The sequence below is a fragment of the Heterocephalus glaber genome, unplaced genomic scaffold (assembly GCF_053883595.1).
Source record: "Heterocephalus glaber isolate CG9 unplaced genomic scaffold, H.glaber_assembly_v1.0 deba00001442, whole genome shotgun sequence".
Lineage (NCBI taxonomy): Eukaryota > Metazoa > Chordata > Mammalia > Rodentia > Bathyergidae > Heterocephalus > Heterocephalus glaber.
The window spans coordinates 11,188,680-11,211,835 of record NW_028258296.1 but is presented as its reverse complement, the minus strand read 5'-3'; the positions used below and the strand labels follow the sequence as shown (position 1 = coordinate 11,211,835).

The following is a 23,156-nucleotide window of genomic DNA, read 5'->3' as shown; positions in this document are numbered from 1 at the left end:
AAAAATCAAAAACTATTAAGCAGCACATAAAAACAGAATTTGAGTAGTCTGTGTTCTCCGCGGGCATGTCTTTGCATATAATTAAGTACTTAATTCTCCAGCTGTTATAGGTTTCCAAACCATTTTCGTGTCTGGTAGATCTTGTCTATGCCTGACGCTGTGAATTTCCATACACTATTGATTAGGATATTGAAGCTCTGAGTGAGTGTGTGCGCGCACACACACACATGCACAGCCGGTAATTTTGTTTAGGATTTTGAATGGGATTGTTTTGAGAACTGACATCTTTAAAATACTGTTTTTTTCCAACTTCTGCATATAGTGTATCTTTTAGTTCATTTATAGTCTCTGTATGGTCTTTCAGTAAAGTTTACAATTTTTCAATAGATGTCTTGAACACCTTCTTGTGAATGTCATATTTCTGTACTGTTAAATGATATGTTTTTTGAGATATCAATTTCTCCCTTTATTGCTGATACATAGAAACCTAGTTGTTTTTTGCTTAAAGATTTCGCGTCCATTAGCTTTGAAAAAGTCTAATTATAGTAATTTAAAAATTATCTACACATAAGATTATGCCATCTGTGAATAATGGCAATTTTGTTTCTTCTTTTCAAATCCTTCTAACATCCATCTTTCTATTTCATTCTACCCAAACCCATCTCTTAGCCCTGTAACTCTCAGGCTACCACTATCTTGAATTTTATTTTTAATTATTTAATGTTTTAAACTATTGTTTACTCACATGTATTTATCCATTTAAAAGGACATTTTGATTGTTTTTAACCGTATAAAAGTACAGGATATAAAATCTTAGCATTCATAACCACTATTGCACTTTTTGTATTTCTTCATGAAGAAGGTGGGGGTAATGTCTTCTTGATCTTTGATAGTAAATTCTTTTTTAATGATTAATAACTGTTCATAACAAAGCTTAAATGAAGTAAAAATTACATTTATGAAAAGCAGGGACTCAAACAGACATTTGTATGCCAATGTGAATAGAGGCATTATTCACAATGGCTAAGGTTGGAGATGACCCAGCTGTCCATGGACAGATGAATGGATAAATAGAATGTGGCATATGCATGAGGTGAATATTATTGTACAACATGGATGAATCTTGAAAACGTTATACTAAGTGAAATACGCCAGACACAAAAAGACAAATGCTGTGTGATTCCACCTGTGTGAGGTTCTGAGGGTGAACAAAACTATAGTGAGAGAAAGGAGAACTGTAGGTAACAGAGGTTTTGAGTTGAGGGTAGGAGGAGTTACTGTTTAATGGGTACAGATTTTCAGTTTGGGTTTATAAAAAGTTCTGGAGGGGAAAGAACGTGGAAGTAAAAGGGATTAAGATGTGATATGTCTAGGTACCAATTTCCCATGAATATATTCATTATTTATCACAGAGATGTAGTAATAAAAATTGTTTAAAAATTCTAGAGATCAATAGCAGTGATAGTTGGCACAACACTCTGAATATACTTAATGTCACTAAATTGTACACTTTAAATAGAAAATATCACTTGATATATGGTTTACAAAAAACTACATGTTTTAAACCTCCAAGGATTACAATCAAGAGCATAAAAGGAACTACAAAAAAGCATAAACAACTCCGTAATAAAATGAACTCTAAAAGTAACAAGCTGGAAAAAGAGTGTGGCTAATCAACACCTGAAGAGACATTAAATCTCATTTGTAATAGGGGAATGCAATTAAAAACTACACTGAGATGCCACTGAACATTTGAATTTCACATTTTCAATAGCAAATATTAAGAAGTTTAAGATCTCAAGTATTGGAAAAGATGTAGAGTATTTGTTAATTATTGTTTGAACATTAATTAGTATAACTACTTTGGAAAATAATTCAGCATTATCTTGTAATCTGAATATTCACAAACCATACAGCTCATCAATTCTATTTTTAGATATTTTTCCAAAAGAAACTTGAGCTTCCACCACAGGAGATACGTGTAATAGTGTATAGCAATATTACAATAACAAAAACTTGGAAAAACTTAAATCATTCTTGAAACAGAATAGATAAGTACATTTTGGTACATTCAAATAATGTACCATCATGTGACAATCAGACTAGTTAAGGCCTACTCAAAATACAAATGAACCTTTAGACCTTCTTAAAACACTGCATGTGTTTGTTAGTTTATTAATTTTCAATATTTCATCTTATTTAGTATATTAATTTAAGGCTATAATTTCTTCTAATTATAATTTAACTATTTATTATAATTAATTTAAGCTGTATCTTACATGCCAAATCCAATACTTTTGTTTCTACTTAATTCAAAATATTTTTCTCCCTTCTTCCCTTTCTCCCTCCCATTCCACTTCCTTCATTTATCCTTTCTTCCTTTTTGCCAGCCTTCTTTAATTCTTTCTTTTAAAATTGTATTACTTGGGATATATATCTTAATTTCATATTTTTTCTATTTAGCTCTCTTTAAATTTGAATTTTAGCTTAATTTCAGATAAAATAATCTCTATAACTTCATTTCTTTGAAAAGTGTTGTGATGTGTTATATGTCCCGATGATATACTCGTGTCAGATATCTAAAATATACAAATTTGATTTCTACAAATGTAGAATAGATGCTTAAAAACATTTAAAGTGAATGTATATTCTACAGGTCTTTGGTGTAATATCAAATATATGTCTGCTAGTTCAGTTTTTCTTAATTTGTTGAAATTATCTTTCTTTCTTTCCTTCTCACCCCTCTCTCTGTCTCTCTCTCTGTCTCTCTCTGTCTTTGTCTCTGTGTCTCTGTCTCTCTCTCTCTCTCTAATGCTGGTGATCAAACCCAGGGCCTCACACATGCTAGACTAAATGCTCCACCACTGAGCTATACCTCTGGCTATTCATGTATATCTTTACTAATTTTTTTATCTGCTTAATATTCCAGTAACTGAGAGAATTGTTTAGACATATTTCACTATGATTAGAAATTTGTTTATTTCTTTAGTTGTATCATAATTTTCCTTTATCATATGGCAATCAAATGAGAAAACACCATGAAATGCAAAAAACTGTGACTAATCAACAGATATTAAATATCTTATTAATTAATTAGTTCTTAGGCTATGTTATATATGTCAGAATTGAGAAAAGCTACTGAATTAATTTCTGCTTTGTTTGACTGTAATATAGCTCCACTAGCTTTCTACTCATGAGTATTTCTTGGCATACTTACCTTTGTGTTTTTATTTCCATTTTTTCTGTATCTTCATATTTTAAGAAATATTTTGTAAACAGCACTTATGGGCATTTAAGAAATCCAGTCTGACACTTTTGTCATTTACTTGAACCATGTAGTCCATGTCATTTAATGTTATGATTGTCATATTTGGGTTTTTAAACACTAGCTTTAATTTTGGTTTTGTATTTACCAGACTTTTTAAATTGTCTGTCTGTCTGTCTCTCTCTCCCCCCCCCCCTCGTTTTTACTGTCAGCTGACTTCTAAAAAATCAGTCTATCTTCCCTTTGGCTAGTTTAGAAGCTATAAATAATGTTTCCAGTCTTTCTGTGGTTACCATAGCAGTTGAAACATGAATTTTTAAATCAAAGTTTAAAGTAAGTTTTTTTATCTTCCTCCCAGGCAGTTAGAATACCTTAGAATACTTTAACTTCAGTATCTCACTGTAACTTATTGGTGCTGTGAATTTTTAATTTTAACAATATCCCTCATAGCATTATACTATTATTGTCCTACGTAGTCAAAGTTGTTTATATTTACGTTCGTGTTTGACACTTTCTTTACTAATCATTCTCTGCATATCTCACTTTCTATCTGGAATAATTTCTCATAGAAGAGTCTGTGAAATTTGCTTTAATGAAAATCTATTAGAGTGAAAGTTTGTCTGTTGCACACTTTGAAGCTGTATATTTTTTATTAAATTCTTTTATTGGTACATTTTAGGTATACAATACATTTACATTTATCATTGGGTGCTTGTACCTATACATGATGTATCTTGGTTCTTATTTTTCCCCCATTACCTGTGCTCCCTTCATCCCTCCACCCTTCCCTATTTACAAAGACTTTGTCTCCATTTTTTCCTTTTCTCATAACTTTTCCTTTCCTTCTATCCTTTCCCTTTTCTCTCCCATTTTCCCTACCCCTTTAGACCTTTTCTTCCTATTTCAAATTTTCAATTATTCATTTTAATCATTTTAATCCTTTTTTACACTTTCAGTTTCTCACACCAGAGAAACTATTTGGTATTTACACATGTGTGTCCTATTTATTTCATTTAAAAGTATGGCCTCAATATGCATCCATTTAGCTATAAATGTCTCTAGTTTCTCATTCTTTATGGCTGAGTAGTACTCCATTTTATTAAAAAACCACATTTTTTTGATCCAGTCTCCAGCTGATGGGCAATTGGGCTGCTTCCAAGCTTTAGCTATTACAAACTATGCCGCTATAAACATGGGTGCACATATATCGCTGTGGTATGATTCTTTTAATTCTTTGGGGAAGATACCCAGCAGGGGAATAGCTGGGTCAAATGGGACCTCTAGTCCTAGTTCTTTAAGGTATCTCCATACTGATTTCCACAGTGGTTGCACCAGTCTGCACTCCCACCAACAATGGAGAAGGGTTCCTTTATCCCCACAGCCCTGCCAGCATTTGTTATTGGTTGACTTCTTGATAGCAGCCATTCTTTCTGGGGTGAGGTGGAATCTCAATGTTGTTTTCATCTGCATCTCTTGAATGACCAGTGATGTTGAACACTTTTTCATATGTTTACTTGCTGCTTTTACTTCTTTGTCTGAGAAATGTCTATTCATTTCAGATGACCATTTTTGAATTGGGTCTTTGAATTTGGGGGGTCTGATTTCTTTTCAGTTCTTTATATATTCTAGATAGTAGTCCTTTGTCTGAGGTACAGCTGCTAAAAATTTTATCCAACATTGTAGGTTGTCTCTTAGCTCTGTTGGTGGTTTCTCTTGCAGTTCAGAAGCTTTTTAATAAGATGAGATCCCAGTTGTTGGTTCGTTGTGCTAGTTCCCGTGCTGCTGAGCTTTTGTACATAAAATCTTTTCCTATGCCAATATCTTCAAGAGTTCTTCCTAACTTATCTTCCAGCAAGATTAGTGTTTCTGTTTTAATATTTAGATCTTTAATCCACTTCAATCTTAGTTTAGTGCATGGTGATAGATATGGGTCTAGTTTTAATCTTTGGCAGGTTGAAATCCAGTTTTTCCAACACCATTTGTTAAAGAGGCTATCTTTCCTCCAATGAGGGTGGTTGGCTCCTTTGTCAAAGATGAGGTGGCTGAGTATGTCTGGAGTTGTTTCTGCATTTTCTAATCTATTGCACTGATCCTCAGGTCTGTTCCTTTGCCAGTACCATGCTATTTTTATCACAGCATCTTTGTAGTATAATTTCAAGTTTGGAATTGTGATACCCCCCGCCATGTCTCTGAAGTTGTATTTATCATTATCTTTGAAAGATATTTTTATTTAGTAAGGAATTATGACTTTGCAGATTTTTTTTTGGTACCCAGGATTGAACTCGGGTCCTTGAGCTTGCGCAGCAAGTGAAACCACTGAGCTAAATCCCTGGCCCATGCAGATTTTTAATTTTCACTTAGCATATGAATTTGTCTTTGCACTATCTTTGGGCTTTGCCTGTCACTATTGAAAACTTAGCTGTCATTTTAACTCTTGCTCCTTGAGAAATAACATTTTTCTCGGGATGCCTTTATGGCTTTCTCTGTGGCTTTGGTGTTACGTAGCTTCACAGTCATATGTTCAGACACAGAATTAATTTTTGTCTTTTCTAGCAGGGATTAGACTTTCTGAACCCATTGGTTGGTGTCTTTCACTTATAGAAAACTCTCACCCATTTCAAATACTGCTTCTGCCTGGTTAATCCTCTCCTTTTCCTTTGGAAATCTGATTGGATGTGTGCTCTGCTCTCCAAATATATTTTCCTTTTCTTTCATGTACTTGGTCTTATTCCCTTGGGCTAGTTTGCATCACTCCACACAGGGAATGTGAACATGTATTGCAAACAGGTACAAAATGAGAAGGAACTCAAGGGATGGATGGAGGGGGGAGGGAGGGGAGGATAAAGAGGAAATTAAGGTGTAGTTATGTACATGCATCAACTTTCTGCAAGAAATGTAAACATTAAGTACTATACAAGTACTAATAAATTAAAATTTAAAAAACAGAATAAAACATTTAAAAATATGAACCCTGATGTAAAGTTTCTGTTTCTCAGAAGTTTAAAAATTTTCCCTCACTGCTATGCAGAGTGACAGAGAAACCTGTCTTGCACACACTTCCGGTGTGAACTGGACGGGCTCTATTTGTGAGTCACCATTTAACAGAAAGGGCAGATCTGTGGGCTCCCGCAGTGCTGGGAATATCAGAATGCAAGCCTCTTTGGTGATCTACTAAGCACTGTTTGAGTTCTTGCCCTTACTTAGAATTTGGTCTTTTAATTCTGTATGGTTTGTTCATGATTTTAAGAAGTTTTTATGTTTTAGCTAGTATTTTAGACTGTGTTCAGCAAGACAGTTGATAGGGTTGTATTTCCACCTGGTTGTATAACTGGAAGTCGTTGCAATCATTTTAATGCACAGTTTATATGCCTCACTTTTCTTAACGCTGTTATATATTTCTTTAATGTGCCCAATTATTAAAAATCTATGTCGGAAAATTCTTACACAGCTACATAATTTTTTCATGTCTCTCTTTTGTTCTTAGAATTTTTAATAGTGGCAATTTTTATTTTGAGACCAATTGCTCCCAGTAGGTCTGGATTTACCCTGAAGAGAGAGTCTGCTGCCAGTTGTATATCTCTCGAGGCATAAAGTGTTCCCACAGTTATCTTCTGTGTTGAATTATATATTCATCAGCTTCTTACTATGCATGCCGATCTCTTTTTCTCACTCTGAATCATTTTCTTTCTGTTCTTTCCTGGAAAACTAATTGGTTCCTGTAAAGATGCCCCTATTGACAGGGAGCAGCTCATTTATAGGGATGTAAAGAAACAAGTTCTTTCCTGCTTATACTGTAAAATGTGAGGACACGGCAGTGACAGACATCGGTATCTACTCAGCCATGTTAGTGTCCCCTTTTCTGTGATACTCTTGGCATCTTTTTCATGGTGGAAGGATGGCTGGCAACTTTTGGCCATCCTCCATTCCCATATACTATGTATCCTTTCACAGGAGGAAGAAAGGAGGAAGAGTGGTCTTCGCTTGTTTTAGCAGTGAAGAGCTTCCCTAGAGTGCATTCCCACTCCCGTAGAACTTCAGCTGCATCTGAAGTGGATGGAAGTGTGTCACGTGGCCACCCTCCCTGACAGGGGGGCTGAGAAGCATCTAGAAGATAGCAAGGGCTAGGACTGGGTTTGGGGTCAGCCATTCTACAGTGCAGTATTGCTTTCTTGAAAGTTGGAAGAAGGAGGAGTATGTTGGGAAAGTGGCCTCCTCCAGTTGGGAAGCAGGTTTAAATTGGCAGACCATATAACTGAAAATTCTCTCACGCTGAAAGAGATTTACAGCACAATTCTGTTATCATTGCTCATTTCAAATGCCATTGAATCATATAGTTTCCCCTTAATGCCCTTGTTGGAAGCTATTCCTCCTTCCTCTGAAATCTCAAGCCTCCTTTAAACTTGGACTGTTTCAAGAAATATTAACCTATATTTATCTAATTAGAAAAGTAATGTTTACACAACTATTGGCATTTTGAAAATTCAGAAGGGTACAAAGAAAATAAAATATCAATGACTAGAATTACCAGGTACATGTTTGCAGAAAATAATATTAATATCTTTAAGACACTCAGCACTCCTATAATGACTAGTTTATTGTTTCTGTATTTTGTGTAGCAAAAACACCTTGAAGGTAAAGACCATTACAGTTTTATTTGTTGTTATACCTCCAGTGTACAGCACAGTGCCTAACATGCACTGTTTAATATTTAAAATTCATTGAAGGAATTAGCCCAGATGACCAGTAATATTTTGTGCTTCTCATTTACTTTTTAGCGAATTTTTGTCATGGCTCCAAGTTTCTTAGGAATAAAATCTTTGCCTGATTTATCTTTTTCCCACCAACTGCCTACATTCCTCCACTCAACAAACACAGGACTTGGCAAATATTAAGTGCTCAGTATATATGTATTGGAAGAATATGTGAATGAATAATATTAAACTAATTTGTGTATGAAGCTGCTGTAACAAATCATACCTTGCTCATGGATGGTCATTTGTGTTCTGCTGGTCTCTGACCCACTTTCAGAGCACAGCACATCCCTTAAATTTCCAGTAAAAGGGTCCTTGCCACTGTGACTCAGGCTCCACATCAGAGATTACTGGGTTTCAAGTCCATCTCTGCCACTTTCTAGACTTTCTAGCAGTGTAAATCAGGAACACTCCTGCAGTAGAACTGATAATACTACTTTATAGGATATTTGGGAAATTAAATTAGAATTAATAATAAAAGGCACATGCAGGAATTGTAAGTTTCCATGTAATTTTCAATAAAGTTAAAAAACATGATTCTCATATAAATATAGAATAGGTGCATGTCAGTTAATTCATTTGTAAGTGTGATAAAACCAATTCAAAGAGTTAGTATTTATAAACATTGAAAAAATGCTGGAATAAGACTTTCAGTTTATATCTACAACTGGTTAATATCCTACAGAGCATACCCATTAGCTTTCATTTACTTCTTGTCCTAGAAAGAAATCATTTGAATTTCATTGGGCACAAAGCTACATGATAACACATAACTATACAGCCTTTGGCCTCTTGACTAGAAGTCTAGAAATGGAATATCACCACAGATAGTCAAATAATCCTTGGTGAGTCTGCCCTGAAATGTTCTAGTAAGACATTGGAAGAGCAAGTCATCTTCTTTTTGCTTTATTTTAAAGCTTTAGATAATCTGATTAATAACATAAGCATAATAGTATATAATTTAAAATATTATAGAAGTTGTAATGACGAAAGAAATTTTCATGCAACATTATTTTGCTAACTTGTTACTAAGATCGATACTTTTCACATATGGACGGGCCTTTTCTGCATAATTTTTAAAATATCAGAGTTATGGAAAAACATTTTGTGAAAAATACAACATTGCATCTGACTTCCAAAGGACAGATAAATATAAAGGGTATGATGTTGGAATAAAGCATGTGTGTTTTAGTTTTATTGCTCTATCACTTAAGATAATAGATTTTTATAAAGAAAACAGCTGAAAGAGAAAAGAGTCACGAGAGTCAAAGATTCTTCAATACTTTTTCATCATAGATTCTTTAAAGAGAATTCAACAAAGTAAAATTAAACTCACACCTGCCTGAAAGAGTTCGGGAGGTAACATTCACTCAATAAAGGGATATTCCCGTCCTGCAGGGTGTCTCAGGCTGGAGATGTTGCAAAGGATGGCCCAATTACTTATCCGGTACCAGGCAGCCCAGTACTCACTCCTACCACTCTAAAATCTTTCTTGATAAGAATGTTGATCTTGATCTGGCCTGAGAAATGTGTGAGGAAAGATAAGAGTCATATTCTCAGTAGAAGCATCAGCTTGGTAGATAGAAGATACTGGAGACATTTTTGGGAAAGCACTAGATTTGGGGTACGAAGAACTGGGTGCTCACTGTCACTGAGCAGCAATGATGACAGGAGGACAAGTATTTTAAGGTCTCATTTTCCCACAGGGTTGCAGTGAGTTTTAAAGAAAAGGATGGTGGAAGTACTGTAGTTTGTAAATGATTAGCGTGAAGGAAGTTCTGCCTGGTTTTCTCCATCTGGCCTCTGCTGGGCAGAAGAGTCCTATAATCCAATATGGGTAATTTCTGTAACCTAACTTTCAGACTCAGTGAGTGAAGCTTAGAAGTAACCTGTCCTTTTCAAGTCTAGGGCAGATCCTGATGTGTTCTAGCTCTGTGCTTTGGGTTTTATTATTTTTACACTTTAAAAATTGCAACTATTATTACAGCCTTCATGAAGAAGCTAGGACAGATTCCTACTTGTATGTATAGTCAGCTTTTATTAATATTATTATTATTATTATTTTAAATTATTATTATTATTTTTTAAGACCAGGCCCAACACATCTGGACTATGGTGGAATGTTTAGAAGTGCATGGTTTTATGAAAGTCTTGACAGCTGGATTTGGTGCACATGTTACACGTGTTACTTTTACTTCCATCTGGTAAACAGAAGCCCAGTTAGGGCTCACAAGGGAGAATGATTTATGCATTTTTGTGAAGACCGCATTTATAACATTCATAAGGCAAGATAAAGCTAGTAAGTTACTTTATTTCTTTTGAATATTTCTACTCTGTCTCATTCTACAAATGATTGGAAAAAGTTAAGTAAGAGTCGAATGAGATCTAGTTGATTACTTAAAAAGCTGTTGGAATTATAGTGAACTTAGCTCTATGTTAATTTAATTGTGTTCTTCAAGTGGAATTTATATAAGGAGATGTAACTTTATGTTGCCTGTGTAACATAAAGAGAAAATTAAGTAAAGATTTTGTGTGTAACTCAAGATGCTAAGGAAAATTCCTTTGGCTTTAGAGTATTGATTTATAAATGTGCGTGAATTGTGCATATATATATGTGTGTGTATATGTATATGTATGTATACACACATATATAATTTTACTTGAATTTCTTGAACTTTCTAGTTATCCTGTTTGGTTTGCTCAGTATGAGCAGTTTGAAGTATCTATCAGGCAATTCATCCACACACAATTGAATAATTGGGTTTGTCAGTAAAGTCTTGGCCATAACTTGTATTTTCCTTATTTTCATGCACTTCTTAAGCAGGTGTCTTTTGGTGAATCCTTGCATCCTGGTTTGTGTTCAAGACAAGTTTGATCTCACATTTTGTGGATTAGTTACTCTTCGTTACGTTATTCGTGTAAGACCAGAATCATTTATTGCTTTTTGGACATTTTGCCAGCTCCATGACCAGGTTTGCCAGAGAAAAAAATGGTAAAATAGTTTAGACCAGACCTTTCTTGCTTTTCAGCAATTGAAAAGAAACTGAATGTGAAGACACAGAGACAATGGCTGTTTATCAAACACTTTTCAGAAAATAGAACATTTGAAAGTCAATTCCCCAACATCAAAGGTATATATAACATGTTAATCCCAATCTGCACAGCATCTCCTTGATGCTTCTTTTATTCTCTTTTTACCATTATCAAGAGTTGTATAAAAACTGTCAAGTTTTTAAATTAAAGCAAATTAAATTTAGATAAATTCTGTTTTGAGAGAATTTCATCCTCAACCTTAAAATAATGGACTATTACTGATTGTTTTTATTTATCCATCTTTTCACCCAAAAAGCCTGGGTTTCAACAATGTATAAGGCAGTTTGATAAAGCATAGAATTTATCAGAAAACAAAATAAACCTAGTCCCTCCCCTTATAGCTTTTATAGTTTGGGGAGGGAGACAAACAGTGAACGACTACCAAAACAGGCAACAAAAGAAAAACAAAAGTTTCTATGCCTGATCATGAAAGGAACGCACAATTCAGACTGAGCTAGCAGGCGAAGCATCTCTAGAAATTACAGTAAAGCTGGTAGAATACTGAGAGGATGAGTTGAAGGTGCAGAGGAGTAAAGAATGGCCAATGTGTTCTGCAATACAGTGAGGAAAGGAGAGGTGTACAAGGTGGAACCACGGGACATAGTGAACCTAGATTATACGAGCATGTGATGTGATGTGATTTTAAAGTTTGATTTTAAGTGGATTGGAAGTCATTTGTATATGTACCAATCCCCTAAGGGAATGTAATCATATATCACAAATGCATATTAATAAAAGACATTTTAAAGAGATTTTAAAAAGAAGATTAATATTTTTAAAAGGTTCTCTGCTAGTTGTGTGGAAGATAGAGTGGAGGAGAAAAAGTTAGAGCGAGATGAAGGGTTCAGAGGAGGCTAGCTCTTAAGAGGTCACTATGACTGGCCAGGTGAGAGAAGGTTCACCACCTTCTCTTCCAATTCACCATTGGACCAGATTGCTGGCAGGCAGCGGAGACAGGATGAAGTGACCGGGTGTTACGGAGGAAGTGTAAACTGACTATGAGCAGCTTGGATGAATGATTTATCGGGAATGGTGCTATTTGTCATCATGAGCAACCACGTGGGTAGAGGAACCATGTACAGAGTGGAAAATGAGCAGGAGCAGATTGAAGAGAACTGAACATTAGAAGTTCAGAGTTAGGAGTCATTGCTCTAGGGAGTTGGGGAGGAAAGACTAATGAAAAACAGACATTTGGGTGATGAAGGAACAATTGTAGATGATAGAACTCTTAGAGAAAGCGCAACAGAGATAGACCTTAAAGTGGGAGTTCTCACAATTTAATAGACCAGTGGACTCAGGTGTGTTATTAAGAACCCCAGGAGTAGACAAAAGAACCCTTGATTATTGACAACTTGCTTGTCTTTGGAGGAGTCACTTAACTTCCACCCTCCCATCTGCTAAATGAAGACGTTCAGTGAATGAAAGTACCTTTATAGTCTAGCATGCCATGATTCTATGCAATGAAAGACAGCTGGAGTTTAGTGGTGAGAAAGACAGAGTTCATTTAATTTGCATATCTATGACAGCGGGATGATTTTCTTTCTTTTAATACTCTATCAGTAGTTGTTCCATTTGGCCATTATCTGCATATTTCCTATGTTATCTCTTGTAAAATTTGAAAGAAAAACATAAATCCCAGCTTCAATATATTTTTACATATTTTATTTCTGTTGTGTGATCTTACTCTCTGTGGCTCTATTTCCTCATTTAGGGTAGCATTTAGCTTGTCGGGCTATTGTAAAGTTTGAATGAAATAATGCATATCAAACACTGCCCAAAGGACCTGTGAAATAACAGGCTCTCAAAATATTTGAGTCTTATCTTCCTTAAGTAAAAATTAGTTAAACCATAATCCTCTCTATATTTTATTTGCAAAGTAAAGTGGAGGCTGGGAAGTAATCCTACCAGAATTACCTGGATAATTGGCTGGATGGCATTTATTTCTACATTTGATGCACAGTGACCAAAGTTTGCGGCAGAGTCATTAATATCTTTTGTCAGCACTTTCTGGTCACCAAGGGAATTCTGATTTTCTTATCTGTGAAGAAAAGCAGCGAAAAACCTTCCCTCAGCCTGACCAGGACCCATCAAACCTTTGTGATGTGAACTGTTTAGTGAGAGCTCAGTTTGTATTTTAATGGCAGTAATGATCGCTAAAACAGGTAAAAAGATTCTGGAGTGCTATGTAAGAGAAAACACTGCACACACCCTTTTGCCTGTGAGAGTACAGCCAGCCTGATTTGAAGCCATTACAATCAGTGAGCTACTCAAGCCCCACTCAGCCTGCCCTTTTCAGTAGCCTCCAATTTTCTACCTCTTATTCCTGAAGTTATCTTAAGTGAATTGCTGAGGAGACGACAAAAGGTCCATCCCATTATATGCCTCACATGCCGAGGCCAGGTTAAATAGCATTCCTAACACCTGAGCTTTTCAAGCTCTGGTTTAGCTCACAGGTGACTGTAATTCCGCCTGGCAGGGCCACAGAGTTTCTTGAACTCTTGGTCAAAGAGCTTTCTTCACCTACCCATTAAAGTCCCTGATTTTGGAAGTTCATACCATACAAGTTTGAGATTTTTATCACTCAGGCCCTGGCTATGACAATAAATCCACATCTCTCTCTTTTTCCCCTCTAATTTCTCTCTGCCATTGGCGTTTCTCTCCAATTTTGATTGCCCTCACAGAAATCTTCCTACAGTAGCACCCAAAGTCTTACCTTGGTTTATTTTATTTTTTGCTTTCTCTTAATCATACTCTATAAAGTGGCACAAATCTGAATTCAAGATACCTGCCTAGATTTTTTTCTCTCATTGTATTCTTTCAGGATCCTCACACATTAGGGAAATATTTCTTAAGATCTTACCAACCCCAGTGTCACTGCCAGAGCAGGGTATAGAACCCCTTTGCTTTTGAAACCTACAGTGCTTGGTTTCCCTAGAACATGGGAAGCTTTTTATTCCATGCTGAAAAACATTTTGCTTATACACATCTTCAAGATATTTTGCCTGTGCTTCTATGCTCCTGAATCATGAATACCTTCCCCTAAAAGCTTTTTCTTTTAAAATAAAAGGCAATAATCCTAATAGAATCATTCTTTTCTCCCTGCACACATAACTTTCCTGCAGTAACTGAAACAGTGGCAGTTGTCAACTTTTCTGAATGTAAAGGAGAAAATTTTGAGAGGAAAAAATATATATGTATAAATTTATTTATAGTAAATGTTATCTAAGCTCCCAGTATCTCATTTAACCTTTGAAACAAGCACTATGAACTTAGTATCATGTAATTTTTTTTTTTACAGAGAAGGAAATTGAGGAGTTTAAATTATTTAGCCAGATAGTATATATACCTATGTAACAAAACCAGTCTCAAAAGGAGATCTGTCAGATTTCAAGAAACAGGCTGTCAGTGAAAAGTAGTGAAGCGTTCCCATCATGAACTGCATGAACAGGCCTCTCTGGGGTCCATCTGAACTCTTCTACAGAGAAGAAATGTGGTCCTGGGATTCTGTTTGCAGAAACTGAGGCTTAAGTTTGCTGACTAAGGAAAGGGTATGGAGACAGATATTGATCAGCAATGTTAATAATGCTAACTTGTGGCAGTGAAAACTCGCAAAATGTTGAGAGGCTGAGGGCTCATCCTGCATGGTCTGAGGCTGGACCACAAATGTGGCTCTTGAGTCTTGTCAGTGGTCAGTTCTTGTTGACGTGATCCAAAAACAGTTAAACGCAGAGACAGAGCAAGACAACTCAAGTTCCAACCAGGACTAACAGATGTTGGGTTCCCTGTAGGATGCTTGATCTGGTAGCTTCAAAGAAAGTATACACTGAGCCAGGAACATGGTTGTGAAGCAGGTTACAAAGTCCGTATTCAATTAGAAAAGTTGGTAAAATTAGCAGTCATGTACTAAGAATTGAAAGTTGCCCCCAAAAGTGACAAAGCAGAAGTTGAACTGGCTAGATGTGTATTTTATCAACAATATTTATGGATTATTGATGCTGTTATCTTTAAACAAAATATAGTGCTCTCTAGTCTTCATGGGATGAAATGATAGTAGAGTGGTATAGTGGTCAATGAAGAGGCTTTGAAGTCAGATCCAGTTTGAATCCTAGTTCACCTTTTAATAATAAGTCACTGTAAAGAGAGTCACTAGACCTCTCAGAGGTTCACTTAAAAAATAAAAATAATAGTATTCACCTTGCAGAACTATGTTGAATATGATAAATAACAGAGTAGAGCACTAGGTTGGTACTTCACTCTTATTAGCTAGTGAAGAAGTAGTAACTATGAGGATTATTCTCTGCAGTAGCCACAGCTGCATTATCCAAATGGTATCATGTTGCCGAAGGGACCGTGTCTGAATCAGAAGTCTATCTTCCATCCCCCGAGTCTTAAACCACATTTGCTTTCTCCCTTAAGAGTACAAATTCAGTATGCAGCGCTGACCAGGTATCCAGAGCTGGGTATAGGATTTTCTCATTGTGATCTGTAATGATAAGAGATGGAGTCTCTATTTTTTCTATAGAACCATCATATACCACTTGTTACAACAAACTTTGTTGTTTTCTAGTATATTCTATAGAATGTCGGTCTTAGGTTTTCAGATCAAATACTGTTTTTTAAAGAGTGTTTTCCTGGTACAAGATTGACAGTTAAGTAATTCATATAATTAACAAGTATTTGAGTACCTGCTTCAGCATCACACACAGGGTATTCGTGTTTGGAATATATCAGTGAACAAAAAAACAAAACCCTTGGCTTTATGGAGTTTACATTCTAATGAGAGGAAGGAAACAATTTTAAACTAACAGAATAAGGGAGTAGGTGGTATTTTCAGAAGGTCATAAGTGATGGGAGAAAAGACGCATGCTAAGGAAATCAGGATTGCTGAGAGGAAAGGGCAGTTGTAGTTTGAAATACGGTAGCTCTAATGAAAATGTTCTCAGATTAGATTATGATGGTGATTATGCACCCTTGTGTGTGATAGGCTAAAGCCACTCTTCCTACCATGAAATGTCTACTTTCTTATCTCTAGAAGCTATAACTACAGCATGGTAAATGGCAAGGAGGACTGAAGGCTCCAGATGGAATGAAATTTGCTAATCAGTTGATTGAAACAAAGAGGTACCTGGAGTGGTCCAGTGCAATCATGAGTCCTTAAATGGGGCAAGGCATGCAGAGGACTCAGAACCAGAGAGTTGGCCCAGGTTAGACTCTATCCTCCGCTGCTGGCCATGAAGGTGAAGCAAGGAGGTCCTTTGTCCAGTGTCAGGGTGGCCTCTAAGATGTAGGACAGTTAAGGAAATGGCTGTCTCCTCCAGCATTCAGAAAGGAACTCAGACCGGCCGATGCATGAGTTCTAGTGGAATGGGGCACACTTTGGTCTTTGGAGCTCCAGAACTTGGAGATAATAAATTTGTATCATTTAAATCACAAAATATGTGGTAATTTGTTACAGCAGTAATAAAAAAATGACACTGTGAAACTAAAAAGGTACTGAGCTATATATTTTAAAATTGGTGAATTTAATGGAAAGTGAATTATATCTCAATAAAGTCTTTTATAATCAGGGGTCTAATTGAGAAGATGAGAGAGACATGCATGTGTTGGAACGGATACATTACTTAGCTCTTGTGCCTAAAAAACTCTGCTGTAACTCAATGACTTAAGACACTATTAGCTAACTATGGCCAGTGGCCCAAACCAGGCTCACTGCCTGTCCATATGAGGGAGTCCCAAAGCTAAACTTCCATTGTGTTCATTTGTATATTATACGTGGTTGCTTTAAGCTACCACAGTGGCAAAATAGTTTCAATAGAGACTATATGACCCTCAAAACCTAAGTATTTAACATCTGTCCCTTGTAGGAAAAGTTTGCTAATCCTTGTTTTAAAATAAAAATCATGTGTTCTTGCTCAGTGATTTATAGGTTGGCTGAGGCAGTTCTGTTCCGTGTATGTTCACACTAAAGCATAGGCCAAATATGTAGGGCAGTTCTGTAGAGGGAAGATGTTCATGGTGACAGAAAATCAAGAGAGAGCCTCCTCAGGGATAAGCTAAAAACTATCCCTCTGTGACTTCTTTCTACTTACTTTTAGTTAAAGTAAGTCAAATGGCTATAGGAATTTACCATCCCCATAATGAAGTCATAGCAAGGGCATAGATATAATGGAGGAATGAAGAATTGAGGTACAAAATTCATTTACTGCAGTAAGTGAAGCAATGGCCCATTTGATTATCTGGGGCAAAGAATCCAAGGTGGAGTGTACAACGAGTACCAAAACCTTAAAGCAGGAGGATCCCTGGTATATTTGCAAATCAGAGATTAGTAGTGTAGAAGGCAGTGAGTGAAGGAGTGGATAAAAGAAGATAAGATTGGAGAAATAATGGAGCCAACTCTAGGGTGAGCTGAGCCATTGCAGTGAGATGGGAAATCAATACAGTGTTTTCAGCCATTTTGACCTATTTTAAGTGAATCACTCCAAATCCTGTGTTAAAAATAGGAAACAGGGAGATAAGATTTCGTAGAGATGGGAAGAGGATCTGGTTGTTGGGGAAGATGAGACAGGGTTAGGGTGGGGAATTAAAAAGGATCAAGATGTGATAGGTACAGGTATTGATTCCTCATGATGAATATGTTTATTGTGTATTACAAACATATATTCATAAAAGGGAAGAAAAATGAAAAACAGAGTACAAAAATAAACTTGAAAGGACAAGGATGGAATCAGGGAGAACTGTTAGGAAGCTATTTCAAAAGTTCACATGAAAGATACTGGTGGTCAGTGGCAGCAGTGCAGATGGAAGGGTTAGATTCTGTGTATATTCTGACATCAGAACTAAGAGACTTTCATGACAGATTAGACGAGAAGTGTGGGAAAAAGACAGGAGTCAAGGATGGCTTCAATATGTTTGGCCTGAAGAGAGAAACAGTGTCATTGTCATGAAATAAAATGGAAAAATACAAATGGAGTATTTTGAGAGGAAGAAATTCAGTAAGGGAAATACTGAGTTACTGGTGTTTAGTACATATACAAATGGAGATGTCTGATAAAGAAGAGGAAACACAAGAACTGGAATTCAGGAAGAAAGCCAGGGTTAAACAATTGGGAGTCATTGGCTTATGGCTGGTGGTTAATGCATTTCCATGCTCAACAAGGGAGTTAGTGTAGATAGACAATGACTTTAAGGATTGGATGTTGGGAAGTTCCAATGTTAAGAGTTCTGGAAGAGGTAGAAGAGGTCACAAGAGTAAAGCTGAACATAAACTGTCAATCACATGGAAGAAAAGCATGGGAGAAGTAGACCCAGTACGGGGAAGGCAAAGTCAAACCTAAATTGCTTCAGTTTCCACCTAGGACCCATTGCCTCCCTTTTCAGCATTCATCATTGACCATCTTTTGAGGTGTGTGGTTGTGCTGCCTGCTGCAGCTGAAGCATTGGCCTAGAGACACAGGGAAATTTTAGTGTCATGCTGTTCCAGATACTTAATTTCCCCAGCCATGGGTTGTAGGAGTTTGGTGCAATGGATTAATTTGAATTTTGCATTTCATGATGAATCTCAATTTCAAAGCTCATTACTTTTATGTTCCTAGTATCAATGTCAGAAACAAGCCTTATCATAAATTTTAAACACGAAATTATAGATTCTACAGTTTGATTATTTCACCCCATAGCTTAAACCTTTAGAATAATTTCAAAACTTCTTAGGATGAATTGAGTGATAATTGTGAACTGAAATCTGATTTTTCTCTCTGCCATTACCTCTCATTCCTAGTTGCCCCAGTCACCTTGCTCTATTGAAGTTGTCATACTTAACTTTTAGTCTTGAATGCCACCAGACCTCTGCATGTGACCTTCCCTTGGAATACTTTCTCTACCTATCAACTGGTTAGCCGCTGGTCAATTTTTAAGTCTTAGTTTAAATGTTTCTTGAATCTCCCTTGAGCTTCCAAATCCAGATTGAATGCCTGTCGTAGTCTGTTTTCTGTTTTTATAACTGAATACCACAGACTGAGTAATTTACAAAGAAAAGAGTATATTTAGTTCATGGGTCTAGAAATCCATGAGCATGCTGGTGGCTTCTACCTGGCTTCTGGTGAGGGTCTCCCTGCTGTATCTCTGCATGGTGAAAGGTATCACATGGCAAGCCAAAGTGTGCATGGCAGAGGCATCGCTTTTATAACAAGCCATTCCTGAAACAAACAATGAATCTACAGTAATTCTTGAATGGATAAATCTCTTCATGAGAGTAGAGACCCCAAGACCTAATTATCCCTACCCCTACAGTCTCACCTACCCCCACTTCTTAATATTTCCCAGTGGGGATTAAATTTCAACATGAGTTTTGATGAAGACGCACCATAGCAGTACACTTCCCTGTTGCCCCAAACACTGAAAAAATCACCAATCATAGTTCTTCTTAAACAGTATTATAATTTCTCCTATACTTATCTATTTCTCCCTCTAAATTAGGGATCAGCAAACCTCTTTAAGGGCCAGGTGGTAAAAAAAGTTCACGCTTTGCAGGCCACACACTCTCTGCAACAGCTACTCAGCTCTGTCATTGTAGAATGAAAGCAACCACAGATAATACACGACCAATGGACTGTGGTCTGATAAACTTGATTTATTAAAAACAGGCAGTGGACTGGATTTGCCTCAGGAGATATCTATATCTATATCTATATCTAGATATAGATATATAAAATTATGTACTAGTCACATAGCACATTCTCTGAAACACAGTAAGAATTCCACAAACATTTGTTTAATGAATTTCAAGGACATTCTAGCAAACCTGGTCAAGAAAACAGCTTTACTGTGATCAGAAAAAATGTTGTATAACTTCAAAGTTACTTTGTGTACATTTTTTCAAAATCTCTGTCCTTAAAATCTTGTTTTTCTTTGTTGCTATCTAAATTTGGTATCCATGTTTATGGTCCTACTCATTTTCCCTTATTTATCCTGCACACAAACACATGACGCGATTGTTTAAGGTGCACTTTTCTGTCTGTGAGCAGGAGTAGTGAACATTGCTTTCCCTTTCTGTTGAGTGGGGGCTGTCCCTGAGATGAGGAAGTCTGTGCACTCTGGTTATTGGAGTCTGGTATTTATTGACTAGTTCTGTCTTTCTGCAGAGCATGGAATTTGGGTAAGCGGTGATTCATGTGCAGAGTTATCATTTATTTGGACTCATTTAATGGAGTTTTATGTGGTTTCTCAGCCATGGTTTACTTCCCCAAACTATGAACAGAAAATCAGGAGGTTTACAAGAATTTGGGTTTGTACCTTTGCCAGGTAATGAGTAAAACATGGTGGAGGGGATGAGAGCTGAGCTTGTGGTGGTCACATCTTTTAACCAGACTTTGTCAGGATGTTGACCAGATTTGGTCGGATGGACAAGTTAATCCCTGGAAGTCTCATTTCTTCTGGGGTTATTTGAAGGAAAAGCAACATAATAGAAAAGATCCTTGTATTTTTAAAGTGACCCCATGAAAATCATAATTATTTCAATCCCCCTCCCCCCAGGTTTAACCATTCCTTAAATAGAACTGGAAACTGTTGACTTTTGGTATCAATCAAATCCAGAAGAGAAGGAGACTTAAGACTCCATCTACCCTTACCTGCCCATCCTGGCCACATGCAGGCAGACAGGCTCACCGCCTGGAGAGCAGAGGCCTGACGCTGGGCTGGCCACAGTGCTCCCTGTGCCCTTGAGAGGGAGCAAGCTCTCAGGGCCAAGAGGGTTTTCAGCTCTGCAAACAATAGAAGCCTTTCATCTATTAGGAGCGTTAATTAGAAGAAAAGAAGTGACAAATACAAAAGAGGGAAAAAGAGGGAGGGAGAGACCAGTGGAAGAAAGGAAGGGGGAAAAGAAGGAAGGAAGAAAAGGAGGAAATAAAGAAAGAGAGGAGAAAAGGGGAAAGACAAAGAAAGAAGGGGTCCTTTATAGGGTGCTTAATAGAGTAAATTGAAAAATACCTTTTTATTTCAATTCAGCAGCCCTCTGAACTGCAAGGAAGTATTCTGTTTGCAAATGGAGAAAATGGCCTTCAAAGGGATTACGTAAGTGCCCTGGTCATATCTACTACTGTAATTGGGAAGCCAGCCCCTGAATCTCGGAGATCTTTCTGACTTTGGAAGAGAATCCAGAGACAGGAGAAATGCAATGGATGGGAGGAGACATTACCTTGGTATTTTTTTCTTTTGACGTTACTGTTTTTCTTAATGATTATTATAATAATTGACCTTATTCAAAGTAGTAGTCACTTTACAAAAAGCACAAAATACACACTCACTCCATAGTCAAGGACTAGAGGTGTGTGTGGGAATGAACATTTTTAGTGAGCAGTTTTCCATTTAAATTAAAATTCCACAGTCAGTCTTTTAGGATGGACCTAGGAGCCATATGAATAAACTTTTTCAGTTTAAATTTAGAAGTTAAATTCTTTCTCAAGATTTGATCCCTGGTGTTCTCTGATGGTCTAGTCCTTCCAAAATGGTGGCAAACTTGTAGGCAGAAGAACCTTCCACAGAGATGTCACCTGTTTTGCTTGGCATAAGCTCATGCTATGCCAGCCCTGTGTTACTATTGTGTTTATTTATATATGCCTTTTATTCATTTAAAATTCGTGTTCATGTTGTCTTGCCTAGCAAATTCTCACTCAGGATACTCCACCAGAAACTACTACCCTACATTTATGTAAACAGTGATCTAACCGTGGTAGAGAATATTTTAGATACACATCCCAGATTCGGATGTCTGTGTTAGGGAAGGTGCCCCAGAGCTGACTTGTGCCAGACCCTGTTAAACTCATACATATGGAAATACTGTTCTTTGTTTGTGTAATACCTTTGTACTCATGTTTTCTGTTCTGTTTCAACACGTGGAGTTAGTTCCTCAGGATCATATCAATCACTGAACAAGAAATTCTTTCATCTCCTGGCAGATATTTAACATTTGTCTTCAAATTTTTTTCATGCTGTTCTTCCTCAGTTTGAAAAGAAACACTAATCCTAGAGAAGACTGGCCTTGGGTTGTTTTTATCATTATCATCCACATTATTTTCTGCCAGTTTTCAGCTCACTCCTAGTTCTCAATCAGAAGAGGACACAGACTACAGGAAGTTAAATGTTAAGTAAAATTTGAAAACACAGATTAAAGTTATGTAGTGTGTTCACAAGGAAGACCAAAGAAGAGGCAAGCAGAGTTCAGTTGAGGTCCAAGAGTAACACTCAGTTTGTAGAATGAACAAACTCTGAACTGACTTTTAAAACACTCAATTCACCTGTGCTTTGGCCTCCATCATCACCACCACGATATTACTACTATTTCTTTCTTTCACAGTCAGTGGCCATGGATGCTTGTATTGAAAGGGTAAATGAACTTGAAGCCAGGAGACCCGTGTTCAAGATCTGACTCAGCTACTTGGATAAATCACTCTCAGTCTTTGAGTTTGGTTCTCCAGCTGTAAATTGGGGTGGATAACACTTAGCTACCTCCTCCATGGGATTAAGGTGAGGTAGAAATAAGAGATTGAGGAAGCATTTGGAAAATTCAAAAATTTTATATCTACATAGGGAACTTTCAGGATAAACATGTGTATATTCAGTTACGTTACAAATTTCAGTAGCTTTCTTTACGCACCCACCATTTCTGTTAGAGAAGATACTTTATTGGTGAGGCGACATGGACTTGAAGGTGGAGACCACCTTTTCTCAGTAGTGATTTTCCCACTTTCTTACAAAGTTGAGCAGTACTGGCAGAACTATTTAAAAATGCAAAACACAAGAATGGGGCAGATACGACAAGTAGCAGAGTTGGCAAACCGTGGAGGTTCACAGAGTTCTTAATAAAGCATGAGGTGAATTTCTTGCTCTGAGTTTCTGGGGAAATATCCCCAATTGTTTATAATGTCTCTCTTTACTGAGATGAGGTTAAACATGGCTCAATTTTTTTGAATCCACTCCAAGGAATCTGTGAGAAGAAAGATTGTTGGTAAGAGAACAGCAGCCAGAAACAGGTTCTCAAAACCCACTGGCTGTTT

The 23,156-nt window shown here is 36.8% G+C and overlaps 1 protein-coding gene across 1 annotated transcript in view; it reads left to right on the top strand.

Annotated features, from left to right (window-relative positions):
* Positions 1-22,912, top strand: part of LOC147827592 (uncharacterized) — a 148,412-nt gene extending 125,500 nt beyond the window's left edge. The window contains exon 3 of the transcript XR_015451928.1: positions 21,109-22,912. The gene's annotated coding sequence lies outside the window, so the exon portion shown is untranslated. The remainder of the gene's footprint in view (positions 1-21,108) is intronic.
* The last annotated feature ends 244 nt before the right edge of the window (positions 22,913-23,156 follow it).